Genomic DNA, 19478 nt, shown 5'->3' with positions numbered 1-19478 from the left:
TGAAAACGGAAACTTGCAGTTGCAGTACACATATAAAAACATACAGAAATTGACGAAAAATGGATATCAGACGGCATCAATACTACGTTTCTGTAATATATTTGATAAGGATTGCTTGGTTTTTTATTCTTTTTTGTTCAACAGTTCAATTCTTATCGAAAATGTATCAAATTAATTCTTGCTATGTTGAAGTGGCGGGATAAACTTAAGACATTCACTCAAGTCGCCTACATACCTAAAATGCCTGTGTACCTATTATGGGTCTATGTAATTCAAATTTGGTTGACTGATTTTTGGTTGCTTTGCAACTTTATATTTTTATATAATATTGGCCATTTCATTAGTTAAGTGTTTTATTACATAATTGTTAAATATTCAAGAGTTATTATTTATACTTGTGTACGCCATTATTCTCTTAGACTAGTCTTTTATTGTTTGACTATTAGTATGTTTTCTCTTTATCATAATTTACAATATTTAGGTATTGTTCTTTATTCTGCATGCCCCATCCATAACCTCATATATTGTAAAACTATTCTTCGACTAGCATCTTCATCTAAATTGTAAGACAGATTTTTTTCATAATATCACGCCTTGTAGTTTACAGCGACAATTCATGAAGGATTCTATCCTACCTGTAAAGGAAAACGATGTAATTCCTTAATTTTTCCTCATTTGTAATTTTGAATATATCTAAACTGGCAAGTGGAATACACTTACTTCAATTTCCTCTATTTGAAGATTTTTGTCTACGGTTTCCGTCTATCATTCTTTATTTTGTTTGCTGGAGGAATGAATTCGCACCCACTAAACTCTTTCAAGGTGTTTGTACTCTACAATTTGTTACCCTAACCGGTGTTTCCTTACTGATTGACATTTGGGCTTTAGCATTAGCAATTATCATCCACATGCTGTTATAACGATGATTCATAACCAGATTCAAGCTGGCGAACAATAAGCTATCGAGCAATAAGATGCATCAGGCTAGCGAACAATAAGCCAGCGAACAATAAGAAAAACGCGCTAAACTGAGCATACCTAAAAACCGAAGACTTGCAATAACACAACACGTACTTATAATTCTGATGTCAAATAATCTGCAGTAGAAAGATGGATGCATTTCCATTTTGTCACAGACAAAGTTAATTATTTATTACTGTATTTAATACAACTTTATAAAAAAATGTGTATCTAAAATTCTTTTTAGCTAACCCTTTCTATTTTCTCTCTGATTAGATATTTGTTTATTGTCTTTATAATAATGATAACAATTGATAACAACAGGTCCAACTAAACTAGTGTAGCGATACAATTAGATCTTCAAGCTTATATATACGATTGGAAAGAAATGAATAAAAGCTGATAACCATTATATGTACTTTTTGTCAAAAAGTAGCTAGGTCATCCAATTATTCTAAAGTAAAAAGTCACTCTTGTAATTTATTTATTACGTTTCGATATAAAGAGTGATTAGTATAAGAGTAAAACACATATAGAATAGTAAAACAATTTGACAAGCCTATGTAAAATAACTAACCATAATCCGTAAAAACTTTTTTTTGAGGTCCAAAGTTGGAGTCGGGTATCACCTCCCTACTTTAATTCATAGCAAAGTCTCTACGGCAAAGTGTTTGTCCACACTAGGTACATTCAATAGGCAATTGCCTACGGTTGCCCGGACCCAAAGACATAGGTGGGTAAAATTACAGAACTTTTTTTTTAGGTCCAAAGATGGGATCGGGTAACCCTACCAACTCCCTACTTTAATTCGTAGCAAAGTCCCTACGGCAAAACTTGTGTCCACACTAGGTACTCTCGATAGGCAATTGACTAAGGTTGCCTGGACCCAAAAACCAAGGTGGGTAGAGTTACGGAACTTTTTTTAGGTCCAAAGTTTGGGTCGGGTGACCCTACCACCTTCCTACTTTAAATTCATAGCAAAGTCCCTACGGCAAAGCTTTTGTCCACACTAGGTACACTCGATATGAAATTGCTTAAGGTTGCCTGGACCAAAAGATCCAGGTGGGTAAAGTTACGGAATTTTTTTTAGGTCCAAAGTTGGGGTCGGGGTATTTGTGTGTCACTCTTACATTCATCACTCTTCCTATCAAAATACAGTTTACTAAATAAATTACCAGAATGACGACCTACATTTAAATAATAAGAAAAATGAACTAGTTCTTTGACAAAGAAAACTGCGTAAAATTAATGTTGTTATCAGCTTTTTTTTCTACTGTAAAAATAACGAAAACATGCTTGTCGTTACAAAGTCAGCTGGTTTTTTTTTTTTTTTTAAATGCATATATAAACAAAAAGATTTAATTGTATCATTATACTAGTTTAGTGTGAACGGTTGTTATTAATGGTTTCATTACTTGACAATCCCAACTCTAAATAAACAGGGAACACTAAAAAGAGAAAGGCTTAGCTAATAGGAATTTTAGAAGCCCGGCTTCATTTTATTTATATTAAACACACGAATGACAAATAAACATTGTCTGTGTTACAATGGAGTTGCATATCGTCTTCCTATCGGAAATTATTGTCATCAGATTTAAAAGGACGTTTCGGGTTATTGCAAGTCTTCGCTTTTCAGGCATGATCATATTGGTGCGTTTTTTTTATTGTTCGCTAGCTCGATCCATCTTATTGTTCGCTTGCTTATTGTTGACTAGCTTGAGTCTGGTTGATTCACCAGCCTGCATTTTTGGCACTCTATATTTAGTTTAAATGTTTAATGTTATATTTGTAATTCTCATCGGATTTTGTCAAATGTGTTGACGTCTTTTCTATTATATTTATGTGTTATGGAAACAAAAATTAATCACCGCCGTCATTTATTAGATTTAATTTTGGTCAACATATAATCTACGATAATTTACGTTTGAAGTTGGATTCATAACAAACTGCACATATATATATTATAGTTAATTGTTATTAATAAGTATTGCAATATGCATTGTGTTTAAATGCAATATCAGTATTTAGTTCTATTTTAATCTTTAATCAATCCTAATTCTATCTTACTTTTGAGATATAGTTTTTCATATGTGACGTAATTTTTCTGCTGTTTCAGAAATTTCATATATTCAAATGTGACGTAATTTTTAATGCCTTTTCACCATCGTATGTGACGAAATTTTAAAGCCTTTTCACCATCGTATGTGACGTCATTTTCATAATTTACTGCGTTAGGCCTGGACTGAGTCAGGTGTGTCTATTCTGTGTTGGTCATTCATTATGTATTCGTGTTTGTTTTATGTAATGAGTTAATAGTTCAGTTTCATTATGTATATCTGTTATATTCATTTGATAAAATTTACTGTTTGCAATAGCATTAATTGTTCTAAATAATAAGGATGTTCTTATCCCAAGCATAAAAACTTAGCCGTATTTGACACAACCTTTTTCAACTTTTGATCTTCAGTGCTGTACAACTCTGTACTTTTTTTCGCTTTGGATCTTTTATATCTGGGCGTCACTGGTGAGTCTTGTGTGGACGAGGTGCGTTTTTGGCGTATTAAATTTTAAACCTGATGCTTTTTGTTATTCATTAATCATGTGTTTCTTTGTCTAATACGTTTTCCTATTTATTTGTATTGTAGTTCTGTATTATTATGTTGTCATTTCTATGTTATATTTACCATTGCCATTAAAGTGCGAGGTTTGGCATGCCACAAAACCACCATTTTTTCCTTTAAAAATGTCCTGTACCAAGTCAGGAATATGGCCATTGTTATATTATAGTTCGTATCTGTGTGTGTTACAACGTTGCGTCGTTTGTTTTCTCTTATTTTTTTAGTGTAAATTGACATTGCGATAAGACGTGTCACGGTACTTGTCTATCCCAAATTCATGTATTTGGTTTTGATGTTATATTTCTTATTCTCGTGGGATTTTGTCTGATGCTTGGTCCGTTTCTGTGTGTGTTAGTTACATTGTAGTGTTGTGTCGTTGTTCTCCTCTAATATTTATGCGTTTCCCTCATTTTTAGTTTGTTACCCCGATTTTGTTTTTTTTTTGTCCATGGATTTATGAGTTTGAACAGCGGTATACTACTGTTGCCTTTATATATATCATTAATTGATGTTTCAAATCCAGTGAAAAGAATTACAGGAATTTTCAGGCTATTTTTAATGAAATAATACATTTCACAGCTTGAAATTGACTAAACCGATTTTTGTTTTCTCTGTATCAAATTGCCTAGCATCAACCCGCAAAACACACAATATTATTCATATAAACAAAGTCATAAAACAGGCTGTCCCATGACTGTGGTCCTTTATATGGTAACCTATGCAGACGCAATGAGTTCTTGTCGATCAACAGACGATAAGTAACTACATTTAGCTATAGTCTAATAGAACTGGCAAATTGAGTGCTATTGTTATCCAGCCATCCTGCTTGTCAAATTAATTACGATCTAATCAAAATATTTGGCAGTTTGGCATTTGAATTGTAGCATGTAAGGGGTGATTTTAGCTAAAAAAAAAACTAGCTATTTAATTATTTATTAGTTGTAATTGGCTTAAGCTTGAAACTGACTTTCAGTAGCTTTCACCAGCTTTCAGTTGCTGCCAGACAGTTTGATGCTTTGTTTCTATTGATATTATATTACTAGTAATTGTTTTTTATCCTTCGTACCGATCTTTTGAGTGCATCTTATGTTGTGCTGTTATATCACTACGGTACAACCTTTCCTACAAACAAATGTACCCATATGTGTCATTTTATAGCGTATCCAACTGCAATAGTTATATTACGCGAGTACAACGACAGATCCGAATGAAAATACAAAAAAAAAAGTTTAAGCGTCATAAAGCTTTATATTATTTGTGGGCTAGCTAAAGCCCGCTTCCTAGGCGGGTTTTCCTGCTGTGTTGAAGACAAATTGGTAGTCTTTGTTACTTCTTTTATATCTTAAGTCGGGTTGTTATCTCTTTGACACTTTCTCCGTTTCCATTCTCAATTTTTCTATAGATATTTGATTATTTTTACATGGAAGTCGTAAGTGACGAAACCGATGCACTCATAGAACCAGAAAAAAACATTATTTTCTAAATTCATCTGTATTGTTTCAGTGCATCAAACTAAGACAATTTCAGGGACTGAATTTTCGTCTCCCCCTTGACACCATTGGCGAATATGGTCTTCAGGAAACTATGATAGTCCAACGGAATGGGACGATAAATGGCTGAACCGTGTTAAGAGAGAGTCATATAGCATGCACGTAAAAGACACCCTTGTACATTTCGAAAATAAGCAGGCTAATGCCGCTACAAGGCAGCATTCGCACCCGCAAGGTGGAAAGGGATTAATATAAGTTGCTAAACTTGTTTCCCAATACACTATAAATAAATATGTTTTAACTAAGAAAATTTTGAAACAATTTCAGGTCAGTATGATGTAACTGTAAATTACCTTGGTAAAAACAGTAAAAAAAAAATAAACTCCCGAATCGACAGTAATTGCATTTTACGCCTTCATATCAAAAATATTAAGGAACACGAAAGTTGGTCGTCGACTGGTATTTGATGTAGCAAAAACAACATAGGAAGTGGATATACATGTAGCAGTCATACAGGCGTGTTTACCTGTCCAAAAACTGGGATTTACGTTTTTGTGTGATTCGTTAGATTGTATTCTGCAAGACATTCAACTGAGTTAATGATTAATAATTCCGTGTATGGATCCTTTTACCTTTGCAACATAAATACCGATGGTACAGTTAGCGTTACCGTTGTTGCACTTGCGTTCGTATACACTCTTCCCACGAGGGGTCGGGTTATATGGACAGTAATTCAAACGGTTAAACAACATTTTCTGGATGGTTACTGAACTAAGCAAAATGGTACTAATAACTGAAATGTTTCAAATGTTGTATATATGTTTATTACAAAGCATTCTTCATAAAATATATATTTTATTACCGTCAGTTTTCTCGTGTGAATTGTTTTACATTTGCGAAATCTGGGTCTTTTATAGCTGACTATGCTGTATGGGCTTTTCGCATTGTTGAAGGCCGTACGGTGTTCTATAGCTGCTAATTTCTGTTTTATATGGTCTATTTTGTAGAATTGTCTCATTAGTAATCATACCACATCCTCTTTTTTTTTATAGTAACGGGTTGATTTATTTACAAAATATAGAACGAATAACAAATATAATATGCATCCACAATTATAAAAGGCCTCGATATGACAATGTAAAACAATTCAAACGAAAAAACTAACGGCCTTATTTATATAAAAAAAAATGAATAGATTAGGATAGTCCTAACTTTAAGATATATTTAGGATACTTATTTCATCAACAAATATGGCCTGTATTGGTTCCATTTCATTTGTATGACGCGGGGGAGGGGGGATTCTAGGATGAAAAATAATGCCATGCTTTTTTTTTTTTGGTTGTATTCACTGTCCTTTCTTTTTATTTTATTGTCCCTATTCGGTCCTGCCTTTTTTTTTTTTTTTTTATCCTGACTTTATTTTACATAAATTGTCATCCACCCTTTTTTTTTTGGCAAAGTTGCTCATCAAGTTTTTTTTTTATTCCAAACTCCTGTCGTGGCTTTTTTAAATTTCATCTCGCCCCATAAAAAGTCAAATGGTAGCTCCCTTACATGCTGCATATTAGATCCCAATCCCTCTTTGCTGAACTCTATTGGTTACAACATTTGACAATTAACCCAAAAAAAAGTTTCATGTCGCCCAAGAGAGTCTGTACATTGGAAAATTTCGAAATTCGTCTCTTGCTCATATACACACGTAATAAAATAGTTGAAGTACTCAATATTTATACATGAAAGATGCACGAAATTTGCTTTTGGACTTTTAAGTATGAAACCGTGACACTTAGAATTCATCTCACTCAATGCATATTGTGATTTCACCGATTACATATTTAATTTTAACTATTTACAATAAGTTCAATTCTGAAATAAAAATATGCTGTCTTATGATTTGTTTCATAGAGAGTTTTTATTTATTACCTTTAATTTTAAAGTAATAATGATTTTTACAATTATTGATCTTTTTCTATAATAATTGGTTAAATTTGATACAATATTTATTTTTTTTCATTTTTCATTTGCTATTTTGTTTTACGCCATACTTAGGACAGCGGTTAGGACATCATAGCTAAGATAATCCTAAGACAGCTTCGATGTGCATGCTGAGACGTGTCGTAAGTCGGTCTTATCTTTATTCTAACTCCTGTCCCAGGAAATTTTTAGGACCGATCTTAAGACAGTTTCGATAAACAGGCCCAGGCTCTTTATCTTTGGACTGGCATTTACGATAGTGGCAACGGCAAACATGTTACTGTGCGTGTTCGTGATTTTTGCTCATTATTTTACGTGAAGATGACCACGAAATGAAACGCACCATCGGTATATAAAGAAACTGTGCATGATTTTAAACTTTGAACTTCGTGTTTCACGATACGATGGCATTTGAATTAACATTTGAAATCATGCATTTAATTAAATACATCATTATAACTTTCCGAAACAATTTCATTTATTGGTTTCGTCTTAATAAATGTTTTAAAAAAATTACTATATATATACTATTTAAAATTTCGCACTTAGGATATGTTCAGGACGTCCTTCCATAAGATGCGTCTGCAACAACTTCGAGATACAACTTAAGAGTGTCCTAAGATAATCCTTAGTCCATCCTAAACTTGGTCTTACATGTATATATGACTTAGGACGAATCTACGGATACTTTCGCGAACACAAACCCTGAATAATTAGCATAAAAGATTAAAAAAAACAACAACAAACAAGGACTATAAATGAGTTGGAAATAGTGACTAATTCGATCATCATAATTATGAACAAATACAACTAACAAAAAAGACAAAATACAAAAAACTGATCTGTAAGAAAATGGATAGTATCTTCAAGCTTGTTAATTGACAACAATAACAACAATAATAACAATAGACTTTATTTGGATACATATCTACATGTGCAACAAGAGGCAAAATACATAGTCATTATTATGGTTACTACAAAACAATGTTCACATATAATCGTATCAGTTACAATATTTTAACTAATTTCTTAATAAACAATGATAAATTTTTAAGAACTTAAGATATTGGAAAATGAAAGCAGTCCCTTCATTTTCTCAACACATGGATAAATGACAACTATTGACATGTAATTGTACATAAATCTGGGGCCTGGTTTTCGAAAGTATCATAAGATATGTCATAAGATATATCTTAGGACATAGTTTATGATCATCTTATGACTATCATATGATATGTCATAGGATGTAAATCAAAACTGTCTTATGAGAGTCATTGCTATGATGCTCTTATGACTGTCATAAGTAACATTATTTCAAATAATTATTAAAAAGTGATAAATATAAAAATGAAAATGAAAAGTATGAACATATTAATCATAATCATACTTAATATTTACGAATATTTTATATTTTTCATTATAATGAACATGAAATTTTTTACAAAAAGGAATTGAAATATGAGTTAATAATTTGTTTAAATTTAGTATGTAATATATAATAAATCTTGAACTTCGCTTTCGTGTATTATCATACATGCATTGTTATTTAACTGTGAATACTTTTTAGATTTGGTGCATCGAGTACCCGCTTAACGAAATGCCCGTGCACATACGTTAATGTAGTACTATTAAATATACTAGGAACAAAATAATATGTATATTTCTTATACAAAACCATGAGTTAGAAAAGAATTCCAAATCGTATGAATTTTAATTCACGTAGTTGAGAAAAATAAAATCTTTACTATCTAGCCAACTGAGAAACACTACAAATATTTTTATTGCAATAAACATGAAATAATACATGAAAAGTAATTAAACTTTTAGTTCACAATCATAATACCATCATAAGTCATGTCGCGAGGGGTCTTAAGTTTACGACAAAAGTTATGACAAATCGTAGCTTGGGACACTTTCGAAAACATATCTTACGACTATGACATGTCCTAAGACCATCATAAGACATCTCTTAGTCATAAGATACTTTCGAAAACCAGGCCCCAGGCTGTTAGTTTTCTCGTTTGAATTGTTTTACATTTCAGACCTTTTATAGCCGACTATGCGGTATGGGATTTGCCAATTGTTGAAGGCCGTATTGTGACCTATTGTTGTTTATTTCTGTGTCATTTGGGCTCTTGTGGAGAGTTGTCTCATTGGCAATTATAACACATCTTCTTTTTTATAATTAAGCAAGGTTTTAGTACTTAGTCCTTTCTCTTATGCTCTCGATTAGTAATTGACAAAATTGTCAGTTTAATGTCAATCACTTTTAACATCTTTTCTTTAATTGGAATATATTAATTAAATAGTCAATGTCATGCATGTTTTTTTCGATTTATCTTATGTAACTTTTTATTCTTTATTTTAATATACCATCAATAACATTCTCTTAAATTACAGTATTAAGAGAGCCGTGGTGTGTAATGGTTAGCTAATCGGACTACTAACACAAATATTCCTGGTGCAGTACTCGTTCCGGTGAGAACATTTCAGGGATGAATTTTCGGCTCTCCCTTTGCTCCATTTACGAGTATGGTCTCGAAATACGATGATAGTCCTTCGCTAGGGGGCGATATAAATGGCTGACCCGTGTTAAGAATGAGCCATATATCTTGCACTTAAAATACATCCTTGTAGATTTTCGAAAAAGAGCACTCAAGTGCCGCTACAAGGCAGCACTTGCACCCACAAAGTGGAAGGGATTAATTAAAGTTGCAAAAACTTGTTTCCCAATCCACTAAAAATAAATATGTGTAAGGTAAAGTATTTCAATGAAGTTAAGTCAAAATATGAATTAGACAAATACATGTACATTCCTAAAAAATATTTTGAAAACTAAAATTGTATGTAAAATTAGTGTAAGTGACAATTGCTGTGAAAAAAAGGGGTAGCTATAAAAGAATTCAAAAATGAAATATGATTAGTGAAAATTGTCATATTAATGAGGTTGAAGATGAAACACACTTTTTCTAATATGTACAATTAATAAATCTGTGCGAAAACAGATAGAGAATGATAATTTTATTTTCTTTGTCCAGGATTTTTAAAATTATCTGAAAAAAAGAAATTACATTTAGTTCTTTATAATATTAGTCATTCGATGTTTACTGTTCTGTTGATTAAAAAGTCATATGCGCTGAGGAGAGTAGACACAATACCTGTATTTTTGAATTATGGTAATAGTTCACAATGTCACTTTTCTTCCGGTCATATAAATATCTATTTTTTTTATTATGTTGTTTTCAATTCCGATATACATTTGTTTGTTAAATATATTTTGTTATTTTTGAATTGTGTATATGTTCCGGACCATACGAGTATTTGTACCATACGCGTATGGTCATGACCATATGGTTATAAACTCATATGGTCCGACCGTACGCGTATGGTCGGGGTAATCAACACGTATACTTTAAATACTTTTAAACTTTTCATCAGGTATGACCCTTCTAGTTGTTACGTCATTATAAATGTCATTCTATTACATTTCAATAATAAGAAAGATTAACTAAATAAAAATAAGCAGTTTCACACATTTAGTGTTACCTACTATTTGAAGTACAATAAGATGTCAAAAACATAATATGCAAATATTATAAAAGGAAGTTTTGTTACTTTACGTATACCGGGTCTAGTGATTTACCACGTTCATTGTGTAAAGAAGATGACATTACCGACAAGGACCATAATTCATTTATTTTGATCTGTAAATATAGTGTACTACAGTCATATTTCGATAGTGGCGATTTAGAGCTTCTTAAAAACACCGTAGACTCATCGGAATGGCACGAGACCACTGAAAAGGTTCGTGCACAATCAAAACGTGCAAATGCAGAAAAGCTTCGGTATCTTGTGGAAGTAAATGTCATTCTTACCTTACATGCAAGAATACAATTAGCGATGAAATCTAAGATCAACTGTGACATTTATAGTTAATGTTTATGTAGCCTTTGCATTGTGAAAGCAATACATTTTATGTTTTCATCATTTCTTTTTAAGTAAAAGATTATTGTCTTATTGAAACGTTTCTATTGCATTTTGGAAAAAAATACCTATATGGTTCAAATAATCATATGATCCGACCCGTTAATAACCAAACGAGTATAATACTCATATGGTCCGACCATACGCGTATGCTCCAAATACTCATATGGTTCAGAACATATATATATTATATATTTTGGTTGAATATTATATAATTACAAATATGTGATTAAATGTTATATAGGGAACGCACTATATGTGAAACAACGCCGTTGAAAGGTGAACATAGTATATTATCGTTGTTTTTTATGAGAACATATAGCATAGTCAAGTGTGTGAAGGTTAAATATCAGAACGTCCGATGTAAATACCAGGTATGATACCCGAATCATACCACTGACATTACTACACATGTGAGATAGCACTGTAACATATGAAAACGAGGGTTGTAAGTTTACGACACGTAGTATAACCACTGACGTCTACTTCACTTGGATTAGCTACAAATATACTGACTTCAAATCATCTTAAAAAAATAAATACAAGGTAAGTCTTAAAATATTGCTTTACACAATATATGTAATGTCAAGGAAATAACGCAAACCATCAAGTTATCATAAAAAGCATTGATTATTTTTTTTCAAAATATAAGACTGTCATTAAATTAATGTCTCGACCAAGATGTTATAATGCCGAACATATCAAAAATGCTTTAGATCTAATTTATAGATATATTTATACAGTAAAATTATCAACAAATATTTTTATTTTACAAAGAAATCTTACTAATAAAAAAAAATCATGAATTATTTATTAAATTTCATATAATGAAAAAATTGACACTGTTAATAATTATTACTTTTACTAGGTTTTAAAATTTTAACAAACTTAATTTTGATCATGTAGTTAACAAACTTCTTTTACAAAACGGACAATGTTCAAACTGTGACCAAATAGTGGTGGCGAGAAATCGATAAAATGCATGGGATAAAATGATAATATATAACACGTATATCCTTGCATCCCTGTTGTTGGACCAATGACCTATGCATTTACTAGGACATATTTTAGGTACAATAGATTGACCTTACATAACCTACCGTTTTATAACGTGACTTGTGTTAGCGATAATAGAACATACTAAAATATGTTAATATTTAGAACGTTATACTTCATAACAACCCCTTTATTTGTTTATAAATAAGTTTAAAGTTGCTTTTTATTGTGACATTATTGGCTGAGTCTGGATACGAGTTGAGGTTTGTGTAATAACAGTTTCTTTTTTTTTCATTATCCTGTACATGTATTCTTCAATCTTACGGAAGCCATCACGAGCTGATTTACCATTATGACATATTAGTTTTGGATGATATCAGATACCTTCCTTGTCGTACTTTCAATCCTGTTCCTTTTTTCGTGACCTACCGAATTAGACTATTTCAAACGACGGGTGACATATATGTGGAGCAGGATCTGCTTACACTTCCGAAGAATTTGAAAATATTTTCATTTTTGAAGGGGTTTGTGTTGCTTAGGCTTTAATGTTCTATGTTGTGTCGTGTGAACTATTATATGTATGTTTGTATTTTTTTAGGACATGGCGTTGTCAGTCTATTTTTGATCTATGTATTTTAATTAACCTCAGGTATCTTTTAGGTACTTATCGAAATGGCATTGTAGCGCTTTTTTTGTATATGAGTTTGTGTTGTTAACACCATGTACAATGACGTCACATGGCAAGCCCTTTTCATATTTTTCAATTTCTAGATACATGTAGCTAATCAATTTTATAAAATATCGGATTGATTAAGTTGTGTACGCTATTTTGTATATTTTATGAGATATTGTATTCAAATTGAAGTTAATAAGATACCGTATTAAAGCGGCCTTCAACACGAAGCATGGGCTAATAATGAAGTAAACATATACATGTTTAAGTATTAATTTCGCCTCTGCAAATATTTTGATGACATATCTCTTTAATGTTATTGTTTTGAGGAAACAGTAGACCAATTACATAATGTACAACAGTTGTGGCTGTCACGATATAATCAAGACCTCAAACTATGACCTTAAATGTTGATAATATCAATCTATCAAATACAGCAATATGTGTAAAAGTTATCTTATTGATAACATTGTAAATACTTGTGTACCATAGTTTGTTTGATTTTCCATTGCAAAAGTGTGAGGGTATCTACACATATTGCTGTATTTGATAAATTGATATTATCAACATTTAAGTTCATGTTTATGTTTACTTCATTATTAGCCCATGCCTATGATTTTTTTCGCCTGTCCAAAGTCAGGGTCTTCTGGCCTTTATTAGTCTTGTATGTTTGTTTTTATAATTCTAGTTCATTGATATGTTTTAGGTAAAGTTTCCCGTCCATTTTCACTACACTAGTAGATAATTTAATTTTGAAAAAACTGAAGACCAATCCATGAGCGGAATTTTCTCGCTGCGTTGATCGGCGGCGGCGTTAGTTCACTTCTTTAAAGCTTTATACATTAGAAGGTGGTAGACCTGGATGTTTCATACTTTGTATATGGATCCCTCATGTTACGAAGTTTCCGTCAGTCACGTGGCCAGTGTCCTTGACCTCATTTTCATGTTTCAGAGACTACTTGAAAAAAGTTAGAGTTTTTTTGTAATGTTCAATTCTCTCTTACTATCACTAATAGGATTACTACATTTGGTATGTGCGTACATTGCAAGGTCCTCATGGCCGTTAGACAGTATTTTTACTTGAACTCGACCACATTTAATGGATGAGTGAACAAGGTTAAGTTTTGGTGGTCAAGTCCATATCTCAGATACTATAAGCAATATGTCTTGTATATTCGGTATATGGAAGGACTGTAAGGTGTACATGTCCAACTGGCAGTTGTAATCCGACCTTGACCTCATTTTAATGTTTAAACGGTTATAGTTAAGTTTTTGTGTTTTTCTTATATTGTATGCAATAGATCTACTATTTTTGGTGTATGGAATGTTTGAAAGGTGTATATGTCTAGCTGGTAGATGTCATCTGACCTTGACCTCATTTTCATGGTTCAGTGGTCAAAGTTAAGTTTTTGAGTTTTGATATTTTTTTCTGATACTTTATGCAATAGGTCAACTTTATTTGGTGTATGGAAATATTTTATGATCTATGTCAATCGCGCAGGTTTTATTTGACCTTGACCTCTTGTTCACGGTTCATTGCTCAGTGTTAAGTTTTTGTTAGCTTTAAAACCAGGCTAATCCCAGCATTATTTTTAAAATGTATGTACCAAGTCCGGAATATAGCAGTTGTTATTAATAGTTCATTTCTATGTATGACCGCAGTTCAGTGCTTCTATTTTTCTGTTGTGTTGCTCTAATGGTTGATGTGTTTTTCTCGGTTTCTATTTAAACCAGGAATTGTTTTCGTTTAATCGAGGAGCGACTATTAAACAGCGGTATACTAGTGTTGCCTTTATGTCAATCAAAGTTGGTATAGTAAGACCCCCTTCGCCAAAATGTTCACAGCAATGACGTACATGTTTGTTTTATTAAAAAAAATATGAAATATATGTATATAACTGCATTGAATGTGCAAAATTTAAATACTCGCCATAGAAAACATTTGTATAGTTTGTTCATTAAAACTCGAATCAATCCAGTTAGAATCTATTCAGAATATGTAAAGGTTCGCGTACGAGTTTAAAAAGGTTCTGCCAATTTTGCCATAGGCCTCTATGCTTACTATTGAATAATCTTAGTGTGGGAGTGATTTTAACTTCCTATCAATATTTTATTACACTTAACAAAAGACCACAGCATTCATATTAAAAAAATACATATTAAAAATAAGTAAAAGCATTTGTGTTTCGGTAAGGGGTCTCCAATTGGTTATACGCCTTCTTCTATGTAGCTTAAAGTATGCTCTTGGTTCGCTAATCTTAATACTATAACAGTTTTCTTATGATATAACAGTAATTAATTACGTGAGTCTTTGTATGATGTGTCTGTAGCATTTTCAAGCTTTCTGAAGTAGGGCAGGACATCATCATATCCCCATCCGAATGCTACTTCTTGTTACCATTTATCATAGTTGCTACGAATGCCTCTGAGTATGTTTATCGTATTTATTGACGATGATCCTCCAAGCACTTTGCCTTGTGCTATGTAACCTCTCTATATTAATAGAAAAGAAATGAGGCTGTGTTAACGTTTCGTATTTCTGTTTGTATGCAAAAAAAAAACAAACAGTAGTGGGTACAATATATTGCAAACAAACTTAACGTTTGGGTAGCACAGAACACATTGAAACCCGAGAAGTGCTTCAAACACTAATTTTGTCCGTCTAGTTGTTTATTAGCATTGCAATAACAAAACATCCATATTAATGCACTTATGTAATAATGTAATTTTTTCGTTGAATAATCCAGAGTTCTCTAAATATTCTTTCGAAATTTACCCCAAAAGAACTTATTTTAACTAAATATAACATAAACAGCAGCAGTTGTCCTTTTCTTTATTTAGACATTTCAATTTCAAACGGGAAACTTCATACTAAAATTTACGACAAAAGAGACGATTTTTCATTTCCTATTGATAATTTTCCTTTTTTAGACGGTGATGTGCCTTTGGCTCCATCATACGGTGTTTATATATCCCAACTCGTTCGGTTTGCCCGTGTGTGTTCTGATGTCATATATTTTAACGAACGTAATCAATGCATCACTGTGAAATTGTTGTGTCAGGGATTTCGATACCATAAATTACTTAAAACTTTTACTAAATTCTTTCATAGAAACAAAGATTTGATTAGTAAATTTGTAGAAAACTTATTAAAAAATGGTATTTCACATCCTAAATTTGATGGTAACATTGTACTCAAAGCAAGGAAATCATTATGTGATCCGTGTAAACTTATCGAACCTTTAAACACACTTATCAGTAAGGGTTATCGTACCAATATTGTAATTAGATCTCTGAATATAATTTACATTGGCACTAATATCGATTTTGTCATTAGCAAATTAAAACATAACTAAATTGTATCTTCTTTTGAGGCGGGATGTATAGAGACACATACACGTTAATTTGCATCTCTATAGAAGTCGCTTCTAACTATCCTACTACCTGTCGATACATTTATTTTTGGCATTGCATAAGTCATGTCTTCTTTGACTGTTCATGACGTTAAAATACTAAATCCCTGTGATGTGTTTTAGTTGATTTTAGTCTCTGATGCATGATTTTTTATTATTGATTGTTTTTGGCTTTTAACTGGCTGTCAGTAACTGCGAGTATTCTCAAATCGTATTTTCTTGTTAATTCGGCCTGTTGAAACTGTGTATAATGCTTTTTTTGTTATTTTATATTAATATGGATCTTGTCTATATACCAGCTTTGATTATTTGGAATATCTTATTACTTTTACCTACTACATTTGTATAAACTTCAAGATTTAACCTGTATTATTAAAACCTTTTTTTCGAAAGTGATAATTTTTGAAGGGTTAAATATTTCGCAGTGGTGTCTTGCCATGGCTTTGTTTGGACTTGTTTGTTTGCTTTTTGGCCTTCAATGTTTGTCCCTAATATTTTATTAACTGTGCACTTCCATTCAGATATCGCAGATCAAATTTATTCGTTCATACTGTATTAATTTACTTTTTTGATGGAGTTAAGCCTGCCAATTGTACTTTAAGTTTCGATGGAGTTGTGCTCCAACAGCTTATTTATGCATACATTCCAAACTGTTTCCTTTATTCGTATTCATTCCTATTCTCACTCCTATTCTCATTTCTCCACAATCTGTCATTTAACTCACTTGCTCATTTGCTTTCTTACTGGTTCATTCACACTCACTTTCCATAATAAATTGCTCACTCGTATTTACTCTTTCATTCACTAACTTTCATACACCAATTCTCTCTCATATACCCATTTGTTTCTCTAACTCGTTCTCGTTCACCCTGCTTCTCTCATGCATCCACACTCTCTCATTCATCCATTCTCTCTCATTCATCCACTCTTTCTCGTTCGCCCTATTTCTCTCATTTATCCAATTTCTGTCATTCATTCAGTCCCCCTCATTCACCCTGTTAATTTCGTTCATCCAATCTCTCTCATTTATCCACACCCACAGTCATTCACCACTACCCATTCACCTACACCCTCACCTATTCACCTACACTCTCACACCCTCCAATCCATTCACCCAACCACACACACACGTTCACTCGTTTACCCTGCAAGTCATTCACCAAACCACACACACGTTCACTCGTTCACCCTACCACAACTTCAACCACTATCACTCCTTCACTAACTCTCTCACTTACCACGCTCTCTCTCGTTTACTTACACTGTCTCTGGTTCACACACGCTGTCATCCACACTCTGTCGTTCACCCATGCACTCTCTCACGTTCACTTCACCCATGCTCTCTCGTTCACACATGGTCTGTCTCTCATTCACCCATGCACTCTCTCGTTCACTTCACCCATGCTCTATCGTTCACCCATGGTCTCTCTCTCATTCACCCATGCACTCTCTCTCGTGCACCCATGCTCTCTCTCACACTCTCGTTCACCCACGCTGGCTCTCGTTCGCCCACGGTCGGTCGCTCTCGTTCGCTCTCGTTCACACACATTCGCTCTCGTTCACACACGCTAGCTCTCGTTCACGCTAGCTGTCGATCACCCACGCTAACTCTCGTTCACCCACGTTGACTCTCGTTCACCCACGTTGGCTCTCGTTCACCCACATTGGCTCTCGTTCACCCACATTGGCTCTCGTTCACCCACTCAATCTTTTTATCACATAGACCAGAATGTCACCTTTCCTTTGACATCCTCCTGGGCATTTTAACAACCCAATTGGTATACTCCTATAGTTGCAGTGTCTTGCTGAGGCAATGCTTATGTTCTACTCCGCTGTGAGTTAACACAGTATATCCAGGAGAACACCACTGTCTACCAGTTTCTGGGAAAGGTCGGGACCCTCACCTTCAGTTATACTTCATTAGGGGAGGAGCAAAATCAATTATAGAACGTGAAACATTTTATTTCAAATAATATTTTGTATGCTTCGGTGTTTTTACAATTGATTTCTTGCAGTTTAATTTTCCTGAAGAAACTTCGTGTCATGTGGCTATCATCTGCATGATGATTTTTTAGCGTCTGTTTACTTTTATAACTTGATTTACTAAACATATTTTAAATAATGTTTATTTGAAAAAAATTAAAGGGAAGTAAGTACATTGTTTTTAATCTAAATTGGTATATACCAGTCAACAAAAGAAACGATACGCGAGTTTGAACTCCAATTAATCATGAAATATATTAAATATGAAAAACTGATACATTATCCAATGAAAAATATTCATTTACAAATCAAATGCATATGATTAACAGAATCGGAGCAAATTGGAAAATTAGAAAATACTGAGTTACATGTATTGAACACAGGGGGCAAATTTATTCAGCGGGAAAAGATGACAATTTCAAAAACGAGTATTCAGTTTTCAAATATTTCCAAATGCATTTAAAATTTGAGGTTCATTTATCGATTTTTATTTGTTTTTTGGTAAAAATTACGATTTTTAAAATTACAAAAATTAAAATAAAAAATGTTCGCGGTTTGCTTCAAATCAATGGGTTGGTTTTTTTTGCAGTTATTTACCTTAGTTCATTGTGTACTATGTTTCAAGTTTCATTATATACAAATGTCGGGGGGAAAGTCCATATTTCATTCTTTAAACTCCTTAAATTTTCAACCATGATCATAAATTGGCACTTCAGCGAAAACAAGCATACATATGCAATTTGTGAACTGTTTGATTTATTTGATTTTTTTTTCCTTACCAGCAAAAACTTTTCAAACCTCAAAACATTTAGAGGCAAATTTTCCTTACTAGATTATTTTTCGCATTGTCTTTGTTTACATTAAAGATATGCTTCAGATTAACATGTATATCATAAAAACATAAATAGATGTTTATGACACTCGTAAAAGAGTTATGAGAGACATCATTCTATAAAAAGGTAACAGGTCAAAACGAAAGAGAATTTCATTTAAAACAGCCCATATTTGATGTGTGTGAAGTTAGCAGCCGGTTCGTTATTCGATATTCGATACTCAATATCCAACCGGCTGCTAGCAGTCGGTTGGATATTCAAAATTTTGTTGAAAATCATAAAAAAATATAACAATACTTATTACCATTAAAAGCATGATTTTCATAGTTAAGAGGACTCTGATCAGATATGTAGGAAAACGTTTCGTGACCTCTACAAGCAAGCCTATCGTAAATTCACGTTGTGAATATAAACCCTTTTCTAACTTGCATATATTGTCTTTATGTAATATAGATGTGTGTCAATAAAAACACTAAAGATGTAACTTTATATACGATGTTTCTTAAAACAAAAAGAAAAACCGATAACTCTAGAGACATTTAGGAATATAAAGA

The 19478-nt window shown here is 32.7% G+C and overlaps 1 pseudogene; it reads left to right on the top strand.

Moving 5' to 3' along the window:
- Positions 1-4268: 4268 nt before the first annotated feature.
- LOC139483323 (uncharacterized) lies at positions 4269-5843 on the top strand (annotated as a pseudogene).
- Positions 5844-19478: the final 13635 nt, after the last annotated feature.

Source organism: Mytilus edulis, chromosome 7, assembly GCF_963676685.1.
Source record: "Mytilus edulis chromosome 7, xbMytEdul2.2, whole genome shotgun sequence".
Lineage (NCBI taxonomy): Eukaryota > Metazoa > Mollusca > Bivalvia > Mytilida > Mytilidae > Mytilus > Mytilus edulis.
The sequence above is the reverse complement of the archived record's forward strand: the minus strand, read 5'-3'. Positions and strand labels throughout refer to the sequence as shown.